This window comes from Corapipo altera, unplaced genomic scaffold, assembly GCF_003945725.1.
Source record: "Corapipo altera isolate COAL_440 unplaced genomic scaffold, ASM394572v1 2, whole genome shotgun sequence".
NCBI lineage: Eukaryota > Metazoa > Chordata > Aves > Passeriformes > Pipridae > Corapipo > Corapipo altera.
The window spans coordinates 7,765,710-7,782,009 of NW_020884890.1; positions in this window are offsets into that span (position 1 = coordinate 7,765,710).

The window sequence follows — 16,300 nt, forward strand, 5'->3', positions numbered from 1 at the left end:
TTCTCCCATAGCCAAGAAGCCAAAAGCTATAAACCAAGTCAACTCTTCTTCTGTTTCCCCTTGGATAATAGAGAATTGACAAAAATGCTGATACTTTCTTTTAAAAAAATAAGTACTCTAAAATGAGCAGTTATTTCTGTCCACCTTGCTTTAGCTGTGCCAGATGCTGTAAGGAAAGTTGTTTCTTCCATTTTGATGAGCAGTGTCATCTGCGGTCTGTCAGATGTGCTTATGCCTAATCACAAAATAATCTAACTGGATACAGTTAACAAGATAACTTTCTCAGTGGAGGGATCTTTAAATATAAACTTCTGTGTTAGTTTTATGGATATTTTTATTACTTATTATTTATTTACTACTTACTGCATCACTGACACAGGTGAACATCAAAATACATTCAACCACCTAACCTTGGTTTTTGCCTTACATCACATAAATATGCCTGACTAGCACCCAGACATGAAATTCTGTCAAGCAGGCATGTTCATCTATGCTACAGTTATGAAGTGGGAAATTTTCTAGTGTCAGGACAAAATATACTTCCTTGGCATGCACAACATATTCTAGTATCTCATCCTGACTATTTCCAACTAACACACATTTTACAAGACACTGAAATATCACCTTGATGTGTGTGAATCAAAATACGATTCCTTTTGTTGCCATGTCAATCTGCAGTTGCTGTGCTGTGAGGTTGCAGCTGTACTTCTGCAGGCAGGCTCTAACCTACTTCAGGCATTGCAAGTGTAGTCTGTAACTGAAGAGATGTGGCAGATATTCCAACTTCTGTGGGACAATTTTTGTGTGTTTACCCAGTACATATGTATTTTGTTCTGTTTGTGGGATCAGAAAGCCCAAAGACCACAGAACTTTTTGAGGTTGGTGAAGGTTGACAGAGGACAAGGAAAAAGCTGTCAGAGGAGAAGGATGTGTGGGAAAAGCTGGCAGAAGAGAAGCTATAGTGGAGCGAGAGGTATTCTCCATGTCCTCCTCCTGGAACTCAGTGACAAACTGCTCCTTATTTTAAGACAGCTGGTGGCAGAGTGTGGAGTTACAGTCCAGGATGCAACTCATAAATACCAGTTGATGAATAAAGTCAAATTGCTTAAGTACCTGAGAAGCCACAGCCATCTAAATTCATTAACAGCTCATTTTCATGAGAGGAAAATTTAAGGTTTACTTTCAATGTTGTTTTGAAAAATGGTAAACTTTCTGCTAATAGAAAGACTTTAAAACACAAATGTTTAAATTTTGTACAGCACTAAACGTCTAAGCCATTATTTTTATCTTTCTCTCTTTCTCCAACTTCCTCCTTTTCTTTCCTTCCTTATTCTCCTTCATAATTAGAAAGGTAATGGGCGGAAAATATTAAAACAATAATGTTCATGGAATGATTCTTTATCCATTGAAGACACAAGGAAAACCATAATCATACACACTCAATTAGAAAAATTTCAACAAGTGTTTGAAGAGATTAACATAGATGATCACTTAATGTTGTTTTTGTGAAATGTCCTAGCTAAAGCTTCAAAGAATTTCTGCTGTTTCAGTAGGAAAATGGTTGCTAGCTCCCCATGGAAGAAAAGTGTTGCAGCGATAGGATAACAGAAAAAGAAAGCAATATTTAATCTCTCATGTAAAGGAAAAAGGAAATACAATCTGTTTACACAGACATCTGCATCAACTGTATCTCTTTCCTGTAAAGTCTTCAGAAGGGTGGTTGTAAGGCAATACGGGGGTTCCTCACCAGAGCTGGCCATTTTGTGGTTTGGAGTTAGATTTAAAGACAAAATTACCATATTTACAATAGTCACTGGTTTCATTTTGATTAATAGTACTATTTTACTGTTTCTAGTTTGAAACACATGGTTTTAGAGGTAAACCTGAAGATGTTAAACAAGGTTAGAACTATTTTGAAGAAAGTCCTGTCCGTCGTCAGAAATGTTTTGGAATTCAATACTCAGAAATGGTTGGTCTCTGGACCTGGTGCAAGGTTCTCCCCTCTCTTTCCTCCTACCAAGTGTGTTTGTAAAGACAGGTTAGATATACCTTGACTGGGTTATATACTCATTGATGGTAGATAATTAATTTTTAGACAGAACAAGGTTTGGTTTTATGGTACTGCTTCTATAAGAGAATGTACTTAGATATTCATATTTTGGAATTGACATTAGTGTAGGTGAAGCTGTACTCACCAACAGCCCACTAGAGGATTCAGATTACAGGAGTGGGGAGGGAGAAACAGTGAAGGAGTGGGGTTTTTTTCCCCAAGAATACAGTGCATTGTTTATAGTTTACACCTGAATGCTTAAAGGTAACTGTTTTCTAGATTTACTGGACAAACAGGAGCTAAGAGACCATGTTAAATGGTGGAGCTGTTGGATGGATGTTCTTTATGAGTCTCTGTTTCGTCATTTTTTTCTGAAACCCTTTTAACAGAGGTACTAACTTTCCAGGTGTACCTCAAATTCTTCCTGTTCTCACAGAATTTTCTGGAGAAAGACATATTCCCACCTCTATCTCACCCTTCCTTGGAAAGATGACTGCAGAGCAGGCCTAAGGGAGTGGAAGAGTTGGCGATTTCAATAAACGCTACTAACCTGGCATACGAAAGTCTTGCAATATGCATGTTCCTACAAGTCAAGTAGCAAGGCAAGTCTCTGCTTTTTAGTCTCTTCTCACAAGAATGAAGCAGTCAAAAGAAACTTCCCTTTCAAACATGATATTCAGTGTAAATTTGCAACTTTAATTTACAAATTCTACAGACCACTTACAAGGTCTGTGCATTCAATCTCCACCCAAGCAGTGGACTTCAACCAGAATTTGCTTTCTTTTCATATTTTGATGCTTCTACTCTTTCTCTCAAGAAAACCAATTACAAAAATAATACAACTGGAAGAGCTAAAATATTTAAGCTGGTTTTTCTTAAGGTTAGCTGGTGCTTTTCTCTTCCTTGTCTCTTTCTAAATATTGGAAAGAATGGCCAAAGAAAAACTTGTAAATGTCAAAAGAGTAAAGGAAATAAATTGCATTTTCAAGAGTCAATCATTTGTTCCAGCATGGCATGCAGAGTCGTAATATAAGTCCACTAACACAAAGTGTGGATTTTTGGATTTCTATTAATACATGAAATAAAACAAAATAATATAAGTAACATAATGTAGATGAGAACAGAGTATTAAATGGACCAGTTCTTTTTGATTCACCTGTAATATAAGTGAGATTGCATCAAGCAGTGTCAGGAAAATGTATAAAACTCCTGTTAAGGCCTGAATAGCTAAGTTGTGTACTGCCTGAGGGTTAAAGCAAGCAAGAATGAAAAGCCTATCCCAATCAGATAGAATGCTCTCCGGTTCTTTATTAGTTTTCTACCGACAGGTTACAGTAATGTCTATGAGATGGGCAAAAAGCTGAAAATTAGTAGGCAGTTATAACTGTACCTTTGTGATACTCTTAGCTCAGCTTGTCATGACTAACAAGACCAGCCCACAGGAATATCTAACCCAGGAGACCAGGGTAAAGGAATGTTGGAAGGCAGACTTTCCTTGGTCAAGGAGGATTGGGTTAGAGAACACCTAAGCCAACTTGACATCCACAAGCCCATGAACCCCAGTGGAATTCATACACAAGTGTTGAGAGAGCTGGCAAATATCATAATGAGGTCACTCACAATAACCTTTGAAAGGTCATGGAGATGAGGAGAAGTGCCTGAGGGCTGGAAGATGGCATGTCACCTTGGACTTCAAAAAGGGCAAAAAGGAGGACTCATGAAACTACCAGTCAGTCAGACTCACCTTACCCGGTTCCATGTGTTAATTAGTCTATCTGGGATGGCATGCTAAGGAATTATGTTACCAATAGTACTTAAACAAGCTTTGATCTCCCAAACAAATCTCCCAACATATTTTTTTCTAATGTAACCTACCTTATAACCTGATCTAGTAAGAGGCATCCCTACCCATGGCAGCAAGTGGGGGGTTGGAACTAGATGATCTTCAAGGTCCCTTACAACCCAAGGAATTCTATGATCTTTTAGTGACACCACTTTTCTTCTTATTAGTCCCTCTGACTGTTCCCGCTGCAAATGTCAACAGAGCTAAATATTGTACTTGCTGGTTCATTTTCTCAGCAAAAGGCCCACTGCACTGCAATATATATTTAGGGATGGGGTTTAGTGATGGACTTGGCAGTTGTAGGCTAGCAGCTGGACTCAATGATCTTAAAGGTTTTTTCCAACCTAAATGATTCTATATTTCTATACATTCCCTGGGAGCATAGTACAAAGCCAATTTTCTTTGTTCAAGGCAATTAGATGGAGTAATGAAGCTTTGAGATATATAACTTTCTTTCCTAGAGAACAGAATAAAAATGAAATGCATATGTCTGACAATTAAGAAATTTAGTATGAAATATAAATAATAGGCATATTTTAAATGTAAAATTATAGTCCAGTGTTTTAATGTCAAAAATAGTATATGCCTATTTGCTGTCAATAGAATTTCAGTGCATTTTATTGGGATGAAATTCAAAACCTTGGCCAACCCATTCACAATAAAAATGAAATCAACTTGGGCAATCAAAAGTTTGACATACTATTTAGTTTATTTAATCTGTTACTATAATTACTTTGCTTTCAGAAGAAAATGCCATCTCACATGACGAAAATAGCAGGTATCATTTATCAAAAGTTCAATAATAAAATTGATACATTTAGAACTTTTTTGGTTTTAATTAAGAAATTTGATGAAACTCAGTTTTCTGAGAAATACTTATTTTGACAAATCAGAATCTTCTAGACACAAAGGCTTCTTGAAAATGCCTCAGCTGACTGAATAGTCTGCAAAGGCATCAAAAACAGTCCTTCTATAACCTTGAGGCAAAAGCTTTCCATTCTGTCAGTGAATTTATAAGCAGTGATTATAATTAGTTATTCAATATTTTCTGGTCTTCTTTCTCACACAATGAGAAAAGAGAGACCTGTTTTCTATTACTGAGTTCCACGTGACATGCATGGCAAAGGATTCATGGTTTTTATTTCCTCTCAGGATAGTCCACCATTTTCCAGTTCCCTTATTTCTCCTGACATCACATACAACATGGTTACATTTTCATTATTTAATGAATGTCTTTGGTTTTCTTCTGTCCTGAAATGACATAAATTATAAACAAATGATCTTTCAAGCCCAGCTGTGTAGCTCTGTCTCATTTTCTATAAATATATTCTTTTAGGTTTTTATATAATTTCTCTGAAACATTTATAAGTAAATGAAATTTTAGTTCTCACACTTTGCAAACTTTTTCTGTATTAAAATTGATTACCACTAATAAAGTCCAGAATTCCATGTCAGATTATGTGATAAAAGGTTCATCTACACTCAGACACAAGGGCATAAAGGTACAGCATTGGTCAGGGGGTCACCAATAACCCCATGAGAGACTTGAACCCCCCACCCAGCCCTTCAAAGTGGTGTCCTGGGAAATCCATGTTCTATGGTGAAATCCATCATGATGAGTCTAGTCAAGAGGCTTTCTGATTCACTGCACTGCCTACTGCCACATATACCCACACATGAGACTCATGAGCTCCCCAGTACAGGGGCATGAGATCTCCTGAAGTGAGTCCAGTGGAGGGTGAAAAAGAGGATTAGGCGACTGGAGCATTTCTCTTACAAGGAAAGGCTGAGGGAGTTGGGCCTGTTCAGTCTTGAGAAGAAATGACTGAGAGAGGACCTCAGTATTGTATGTGAGTACCTGAAGGGAGGATGTCAAGAGGATGGAGCCAGGCTCTTCTCAGTGGTGCCAGGCAATAGGACAAGAGGCAATAAGCAGAAAATGATGCACATTCCACCTGTGTTCATGTTCTACCTGAACATGAAGAATTTCTTTACTATGCAAGTGACCTCTCACTACAACAGATTGTCCAGAGAGGTTGTGCAGTGTTCCTCACTGGAGATATCCAAGAACCATCTGGATGCAATCCTGTTCAATGTGCTCTAGGATGACCCTGCTTGAGCAGGGAGATTGGCCCAGATGACCCACTGTGGTCCCTTCCAACCTTACCCATTCCGTGATTCTGTGATTATTGGCGCAGAAGAGAATCTTGGATTGTGGAAGGCTTATTATGGCATGTTTGGAGGAGGAACTAAGGGTGGGAAAAGGAAAGGATCAAGGTAGTTTGTTGAGGAACAAACAAGGATGGAAGAATAAGCGAGGGGGTTTAAAAGGGGATAGCTGAATGTAAACAGGACCTGGTCAGGACACTTGTCTGACCATGTGTTTGTACAGACCTGTGGCGGCTCAGTGCAGCCTGTCCTGTCCTATCAAACTCTGTTTTTATTTTCCTGGGTAGAAGAACTCTGCATTCTGCACACATGCATGAGATTTGAGAGACAGATAATGAAGAAGCCATAAGTCTGTGCTGGATACTGGAGAGACCAGAGGACCTGAGATTTGGCTACTGCAGGGACCAAGAGATCCAAGCCAATGACTGCTGAGATGGTGCATCTGGGTTGGTTGGCTGAGACCCATTCATTTGCTTGAGTATGTCTATGTGTGAGGCAACTGGGCATGGAAAGTTCCAAGGCTCAGGACCTGGGTAAACTGAGTCTGAGGCTAGTTATGTTCTAGACTGCTGTGTCTTATTAGGTGGTTTCTGTGCAATAGCAAATTTCTTTCTATTTGCCATTCCAGTTTTGCAATCTGTGAAGGATATTTCACCACAGTTTGACCACTGTGCCATTGACTCAAGTACTGCTAAAGTTATGACATAGAACTTTTGCTTCCTCTGTTTTGTTTCATACTCTTACATCTTAATGCAATTTTTTAATTTTATGAACATTTCTAAATGTATTAAAATAAAGTGGCTGCATTTCCTTCCTTTTCCTTAGTTTATATTAGAGTAGAATGGAATATACCAATCTGCTCTCACAGCAGGTGTTTCTCAGTTGCACTGTACTTTTCTGCTCTGCACTTACTCTCTCTTCTCCCAGTCACTTTACTTTTCCAAAAGCTGTAAACCTGAAGTGCCCAAGCTTTTGCTACACACCTCCGTTTTGAAGCTCTGTAAGGTTGTTCTGCTATTACACTCAATCTTCCAATCAACCTAATTCTTGATCACACCTCTTTGTTTTATCACCCGTCTACTGCAACTTTCATCTGCTCTTCAGTTGCCACAAACACCCTACCAAATAGTTTTCCCAAAGTCAAATTGCCTGTAGTTGATCATTTTTATTGTAGCTATTTTGAGCTCAATCATTAGAGAACCATTCCCTCAGCTTGCCAACCCCATCAATGAATGCAGTGTTCTCTTATGAACTGCTCTTAGAGGTAGAGCTATTCCTCAGGAATTTCATCTAAGAGTGTCTTTCTATGGAGTTATTTTTTCCACATCCTGACATCAAAAATGTCAAGTAACCTGTCTAGAATTTGTTTTCTATGGATTTCCTCAAATATTTCTTGTTTGGGACTTGGCTTTGCATCTGTTTCAGGACCTGCAAGGAAGAATTTCTTTAACTTTTTATTTGGCAGTCTCATTCTTTGCAGTGTATTTAGTATTTAATTCCATAGGCTAAACACTTCTGGTGTCAGTCTGAATATCAGACATGCCACCAGTCTTGTACTAGACTGATAGCAGGAATAGGGACCCACAGAGGAAAAAGTAAAGTAAACAGAATTTGATTAAGACCCTTTTAAAGCATGTGCTAATCTTGGTCCTGCTAAAAAAGAAACTATCTTTGATTTAACTCTTTCACTCTTTTTTAAAGGCATCGGTCATTAGTTACCTCACCATTCATGACACTGTACAAATAGCACATAGCTAACAGTCTGGACACATTTACCAGATAATTATAATCTAAATATTTATTCTCAAGTCTTACTCATTTTCCAGTACTGCTGAAAATGTCATGCTTTTTGATCTGCTTATGTGAGACAGTTAGGGAAAGGAAACTTCCAACTCTTACATGTCAACATACATGTTTCAATCGTATTGTTTCATTTACAGGAAATTTAAAGCTCCATAAACTGTACAGATTTTCAGGTTCTAGAAAGTTATTTGGGAAATTAGAGCTTTATATGGCTAGAGATTTTCTGTTATTAGCACACCATGATCATCTTATTTCATGATCTTTCAAGAATATTCTATTGAAACTACAAAACCAAAGTATTTGTACATTACAAGGCATAATTTTTTTTTTTCTATTCCATGTCTTGGCTGTTTGAATTTTATTCGCACGTGCTGCCATTTAAATTAAATGTACCCTGATAGCTCTGTGAGGAAAAAGTAGTTTTATATTTAGCTAACAAAAATAAAACTCGGACTCTAATGCCACATATTTGCTGTCAGTTCAGTATTAAGTGAAATGTTTGACTGTATATCCATCTTCACCTGATCACTTCTTACTAATATAGCACCCTGTTATCACCTCTCTGAATTCTCTTGAACATGCTTGTACATGCTCATACCTTGTGAGCTGGTGAAAATTAAAGACTGGATTTCTTTCTCCTGGTGTAATATAATTTTCCGTGATTTGAAAAATTTCTTTTTGATGACTAAAAATGCACATTTACTCTTTCCAAAACTCTACTGGAAAAGGGAAAATAAAAGGGGACATGATGATTTTGGAGATTTTAACCAACATGAAACTGACATTTGCATATACTAGCAAGCTCCAAGGAGAGATGGACTATTTTACCAGTTCACATAAATTTCAAGATTTGCACTGGAGAAATGACATAGGGAATTCTAGGACCTCTAGTAGGTCTGAGAAGGCATGAGTGCAGGTGACAGTATTATAAATCACACTTACCAGCTAACTTTAGTGAATATTCTCAGTAATGATACTGCTCGCCTCCCTTTGGCCCTGGCCAAGCAATCTTTATTGTTCTAGTTTCCAGTTTCCATCTGGCAAGCTCTCCCTCATTAATAATTATTCCTTTTGAGATTATACGGCTGTAGTAAATATGAATGTACTAAATTCAGTCTCCCTTTTATTTTACCTTTACTTCAGTGTCCCCCCTTGCTGTCTGCTCTTACTCTCTTTCACCCTCACCTTTCTATACTTTGTCTTCTGCTCCCATTCTAGTCTCATCATCCTGTTATCTTCATGTGTTTTTGCTAGGAACATAAATAGCTGCCACAGTCCGAGGGGGGATGGGGCCGTGACACAGCAGGAATAGCTCCGGAGACAAGGTAGGGGTGCAGATGGAAGGCTTTTTTGAGGCGTGCATGGGATTTTTTTATCAGTTCAGGCAGGGAAAGGGCCAGAACATGGAGTGTAGCATGAGACAGACAAACGGGGGAACAAATCGGGATAGGGACACTGGGAAAAGGGGGAGGAACGTGAGAGGAGCCGAGGAAGGAAAGGGCGAATGGTGGCTGTGTCCTCTCTGCAGCTTCTCCGGCCAATCAGAGAGGGGAGCGGGGAAGCAGGAGGCAGGGAAGCAGGGTTGCCTGGGCACGCCCGGGAAATATAAATAGAGGGGTAACATACAATGTGTATATTTATAAGCACATAAAAACTGTAAGGTCCGTAAAATAAAGTCCTGTCAATTGCTGTATATCTTCTTCCATGCCTGGAACTGTTCCCATCCGGAATCTTGCTCCTTCACAAATAGCGTAGTTTATCTTCTGAGAGTCTGACATAATATCCCATCATTTTGTCATGGAGTTCAGGTGGAAGAGGATACACAAATGAGATTTTTTAAAAATTATGTTAAACAATACTTCTGCCAAAGACCTGTGATCCCTGTCCTCTAAATTATTATGTGTGTGGTTTGGTGCTGCTTAAGCAACAGTGACTCAACATCTGTAAATGGAAATTCTAGCAATAGTCAGCCTCATTAAAGGTGTCAATTACTGCAACAATAGCATCAAATGAGGATGTTATTTGCAGGATGGCCTTCAAGCAATGCTGAACTGAAAAGAAGTAGGACAGAACAGTGCCGAAATTTTAAACTTCTGTGTTTTTCATTCAGTGGTAAAATGGTTTATTTAGCAAAGGAGGGGGAACACAAACTGCCATTAATTTTCCCCTTAAGAAACATTTTTCAAATTGTGGTTTGAAATAGGTAAAACCTAGGAAGTTGTATTATCTTTCCAGAAACCTTTTTTTCAGTCAAGCCAGTCAAAATTGCCATGAAACTGAAAATCGAATTATACTTCCTCCCACCATTTATTTAACATTTTGAAAGTCTGTGTTAGATTTATTTTGAAGGAAAACTGAAGTCACCTTCACTTCTACACGGTTTTTCCATCTCATGAGCCAAGACTAGTTCAGGTTACAAACTGAACAAGCTTTATGGTTTGATTAATTCATGTTTCCTTGTGATCACTCTAAAAACCTACCACACTATTCATAAGATTCAATCAATGAGAACTATGCCTGAATTAACTATATGGATATTGTTTGTCAGATTACATTGGTAAATCACCCTGCAGTTTACCTTATCTGCTTAGTGGTATCATGGACTTACATTCACATCCATTAGTATAAATTAAAATCATAATTTGCTAGTTATTAATCAAAAATTTACAAAGTACTTGTCAAAACTATTGTATGTGTTTGGTTTAATTTGCTGTATTTGTCTGTCTAGTTTAAATACAGCCATAAGTCAAAGACACTTTTCATTGCCTTAAAGGAGAATTGTATATGACTTAATAAAAGGGGAATACTTTTGATGGTATTCAGAAAAGAAATCATCTGCACCACTGAACAAGAACCAGTAGTGTGTAGGGTACATGACATTTCAACAGAGAATTGCCAACTGCTTCCACTTATGCAACAACATTTCCAATTCCTCATACAGGCTAGCCTAAAACTTCTTCTTCCAAATGCCTCCCTGATACACACAACCCTACCCAATTAGGGTAAGTGTGAAAAGTGACACATGCTGAATTTCATTCACAAAAGGCCCTCCACACTTGTGCTAGAACACCTCACAGAACGTGGGTTTTCATTTTAAACACTTGTTCTGCTCTCCAAGAAATCCTGCTGTTGTATTTTAGGCCTGTTTTATAGCTCTATAGCCATAATCAAAATTATTGCTTAAGTCTGAGAGTTTAAAGCATTTGTTAAATGTAGCTGTTGGTGCATGACTGCATGAAAGCTGGATTCTTCATGTCATATTTCAGGTAGAGAACCTAAAAATCTATTTCAGTAACAGTCCTAATGCCAACACACACATCGTAAACCTTTCCGCTTACTACTAACATCACTGGTTTTAGAGACTGATCCCACTGAACTATTGAATAAAAATATTTTTTGCTTCAGTGATCCACGGTGATGCCAGTTCCTAAATAAAAAATTTACTTCTCTGGACTTAAATAGGAGGGAGAGAGTGAGGATGATAGAGTGAGAGAGTAAGCAAGAGACAGAGAAATTACCTGCTTTTGTAATTTGTGGACCAACAAACAAGAGGTTAGTACAAAGAGCATGACAGGAAAATTAAGTGGAGAGGGTTTAGATCGTAGCTTTATTTTTTTTTTTAATATGTCTTTAAACCTTGGAAAACGCTGAGCCTTGGGTCCTTCTCTCAACTTCCATGTCCTAGTGTGGTGCTAGAAATGTAAATTTCACTAAGGCTGGACAGGACCACGTGAGAACCAGTAAGGAAAAGCTCCACCCTTATGAATACAATCACACTTGAAATCAACTAGTGCTAAAGAATCAATGCCTGGAAAACAACCAAAAATGCAAACAATGGGGCAAGGGTATTTTTTCCTTAAATCCGTCATGAAAGTAAGTGGCAATTACCTCTTAGTGTATAAATAACCATTTGCACGTTTAGAACTCTGTGAGCACATAAAAAGGATTATAGCCAGTCAAGGAGCTTACGACAGAGAACAGCAGTACCGAGAGAGCAAATGATGATCCAAGTAATTGCCTAAATCCTCATTTCTTACAAGGGAATTAAACTGATGCTATTCCAATGGTACCTAAAATGCAGTCTTCTTGGTTATACTGTTAGCTTAGTATTTCTGTTAAGTGGACAGACACAGTCATCTTCAAATGGCAATGTACCCTGTCTTGAGACAGAAGTCAAGAATCTGCGTGCTGACCTATCCTGTGGGAATGCTTGTCTCTGCATTCACAACAGGCAGAGCTTAGGCAACCATCTAAGAGTGTCTGTCCTAGCTTTTAGGTGGCTTGCGTTTAATGAGATGAACCTCAACCCTAATCACCATTGTGCAAGATTGCAAAAGCAAAAAAGCTTGTTGAGCTATTTATTTAAAATCTCATTTGAACCCTTCACTACCAATACCTTGTTGATCAGCACCTGTAAAGTTGACTTTAAGGTGACTGCAGCTGATGATAATCAGATATTTTATGATTATGTGTTGGCTGTTTGACTAGTATAGTGAATGAAACACACACTATGGCACAAAACAGAAACTGAAATACTCAGCTTAAAGCTTTGTTGAAAATTTGAAATTCTTCTCAGGTTCACGTACCTTTTTAAGCAAACCTGAACGAAGAGATGGCTCAGGTTTAAGAAGAACACAGCCAGTGCTGTAAATGGAAACAAAAAGTTGCACAACATCATGGAAGCTGATATGGTTTGCACAACTCCTTTTGAGTAAAACTTCTATTTAACTTGAAGTTTGGATAGTTTATTATTAATAATATCAATGTCTGACAACAGAGACAAACAGCATACTCCTAAACAAAACTTTCCCCATCCCTATCTCCTCTACAAGAAAAATTTAGAGAACCTAAAAATAAACTATAAGGCAAGAAATATTTTGGCTTTATTTTCACATGAAAACAATACCCTATTTAGAGCTGCTACTCCTTCTTTTGCCTTCTAGTCAGGTCTTTTGTATTCAAACTAAAATGATGAACAGCTATATTTATGTTTTATGGCTCTTTAGTGCTACCACATTTTGCATTACTACCAGAAAGTTAGAAAACACAGAGTTGAAAATCATCCTCGTGCCCCAGAAAATCAGTACAACAGCAGGAGGGGAAGGGGAGGGAGTGTGAAGTTTGCACCAGACCTTCTTTAGGTATTTAGCAGCTAAGGGAAAAGTGTTAGATCCACAACTGGTAATTGCAGACAGGTACCAGTTTAATTCCTTTTGTTTTTAACAAATAGAATAAGGGCTTTACATTTGACATCCCTGTTGAGGTCTAGCATTGCAGAGGTATCAGACAAAGGCAGACTATATACTATTGTAAGCTGAAGTACTTCAGTGTCAAAGTCAATGTTTTAAACTTGGTAGGTAGAAGCAGTATAGCCTACTCATACGAATGATGGGTAACTCCAACGTAGCTCACTCATACCACATTGTTAGTGCAGCGTCACCTGGAGTACTGTTCTGGACCCCACATTTAAGATGGATGTGAAGGACCTTGAATGTGTCCAGAGGAAGCAACAAAGCTGGTGACAAGGCCGCAAGGCATGTCCTATGAGGAGGAGCTGAGGACATGGTGCTGGCCTAATTTGGAGAAAAGGAGACTGATGACAATCCTCATGGCTCTCTACAGGTTCCTGAGGAGGGGAAATGGAGAGGGACATGCTCTTCTCCCTACTAGTCCCTACCCAGTGACAGGAGAAGTGGGAATGGTTGAAAACTGCACCAGGGGAGGTTCAGATTGGACATTAGGAAGCATCTCCTTGCAGAGACTGTGGTCAAACACTGGAACAGCCTTCCTAGAGAGGTGATCAATGTCTCAAGCCTGTCAGTGTTTAAGAGGCATTTGGACAATGCCCTTTACATGTTTTAACTTCTGTTGAGTCCTGACTTGATCATTGTAGGTCCCTTCTAACTGAAATATCCTATCCTATCCTATCCTATCCTATCCTATCCTATCCTATCCTATCCTATTCTAATGGACTGAGATAGGGAAACATATGGTTTAAGTTGTAGACATACCATTGCATTAATTCAATATTATTTTTAAAAGCAGTTGAATGGGAGTCTCCATTGTTAGCAAAAATGGTATTCCCTATAAAAGTGATGAGTTGTATTTTTCCTGCCTTCATATAAAATCTTTGTATTTGTTCACTCTTCCAACTTGATTCCCCTTGTGTAAAAGTAGTCAAATATGCTTTCTGGTTTGTATGAGCAAAAATAATTTATCAAGACTGATGAACTGAGAAGTGCTTAATTATTCCAAATTAAAATCCTTGTTCTAAGTGCTATGTAGGTTGGCAAGATGTCCACTCCTTCATCTGAACTTAGACTCTGATGACTAGCTCTTGCAGATCCCAAAACTAACCATTATATGAACATTTGATGTTATTTTTAGAGATAAACACATAAATGTAGTGCATTGTCATCTAATTAATCTTTTTATTGTTGTTTATATAAATGCTAAGAAATAATTTCTTTCTGTTGAAAGTATCTCAAAGATAATTCATAACATTTTCTTCCTAGTCATTTGCTTTAAGTTGAAATAGCAGATATAAAGTGAGAAAAAAACATAATGGTAAGCTTTGCTTATATCTGTCATAAGAACAATGAAAACAGGAAAATTATTAAAATAATTATAGAAGGATCATAAATCAAGCAAAAGGTAAAAGAAAAATGCTGGATTTTTTTTCTCTTTTCACTGCATTTTTAGTTTCATTTTACCCACGGACACAGTCAAGTTGCCTCATCTGGCACATTAGTGTGTTTTGTGTAGCCATCCATTCGGTCTCTGAGGAAAAAGAGGATCAGCTAATTTTCCATACTTGGATAAAGCTATCTGTGATAATGTACTTAGGAATGAGAGTTGCCTAGCATTTTTTCTATGAGTCTGACAAACTATATCCAGTTTCAGATTTCTTACTGAGGAAATAGAAGAATGACTCGGTGTTTTGCTATGTTGCTCAGGTCAAGACTATACTGTGAATTTAAGTCAGCTTCACATCCAGGATGCAAGAAATGAACATTATTGGAGTACTAGGAACGTACAACATGGACAACTCTATGCTTTAACCTAATTCTAACCTATTCCATCATCACTCATTACCATTTACTCAATGGTAAATTATTAGAATTCTTATTAACATAGTTCATGGAACTTAGACAAAAAATTTCCATATGTTAACTTTATATTCTGCATAAGGGTCTATGTTTACAGAAAAATGATTATGAAGTTCAAAGTTACACATACTCTTCTTGATATTATTTGTGTCTTCAAAAAAATGTCTTAGAGTGTATATTTTTATGCTCCGTTTAATATAATTTTATATGTAACACAATTTGGAATTACTCATTAACACATTTAATGAGGTAGTGAGATTTATTATTTCCAAACTTCATATTTTATTCTTTGACCAACTCCTTCAGATAAAAATAGTTTATGTAATTTTAATTGCATCCATAATTAGCAATTTTCCCAATTCTATATGAAATTTACTTATAGAAAGTCTTCTGCAAACAAAATCTGAAGAAGGAATCAGTGGAAATTAAAGGTGTGGAGAGACTAATTTTTAGTGTGTGCTGAAATAAAGGAGTTAGTCATTATATTAACACCAGTATCATCTTCATGGTATTTAAAGAACACAATTTTGGAGAGATTCCCTATGATACATCCCATGTTATTGCAGGAATTGGACCACTTAATCCCCTCCATAGGCTGACAAATGTATGGACTAAGGCCACCATTCTACTTATGCTTTCTCAGTTTTTATTCCTACTGCAGCAGGCACAAGAATATAGTGAACGTATGACAAGAGGAATGAAATAGGTATCACTTATTTCAACTGACTTTAAAAAAGAAAAAGAGGATAATCTGGAGTTCCTGAGATTAAGGAGATAATTCCACTTCTGTAAAATATATATAGTCATGTAAAAATTTATATTAAAATATGACTTTGCTCTAAATTTTTGCTATGTAAGATGGGTTTTTGGCTCTGCATCACTGCATCCCAGTTGTCTTCCAGCACAAACACTTTGCAAGTAAAAATATTTTCTCCAGTTGCTAGGATGGCAAACAGTGCAAGAACTCAAAACACAGGCCATTGCAGACATACTGTGGCTAACATGATGAAGAGTCACTTTATTTCCTTTTTCCAGAGCTTCTTACCTCCTGCTTAAGAGTTCGCTTGTGGCCACTTATCACCAGATCCTACAATTCTGAAAAGATATTACAATAAAACCTACATCAAGGCATATATTAATGAAGAACATATGACAGGATGAAATATCAGTACAAAATAAATATAAATGGCCATGTAAAGAATAGGAAGAGTTGCCTTTGACAAAAATCCATTTTATCCTTTGTAGACATGAAGTAAAATTAGCAAGATCTCATGTAATCCTCAGAACCATAACATTTCAATTGAAGAAATGTGGAGACAAAAACAT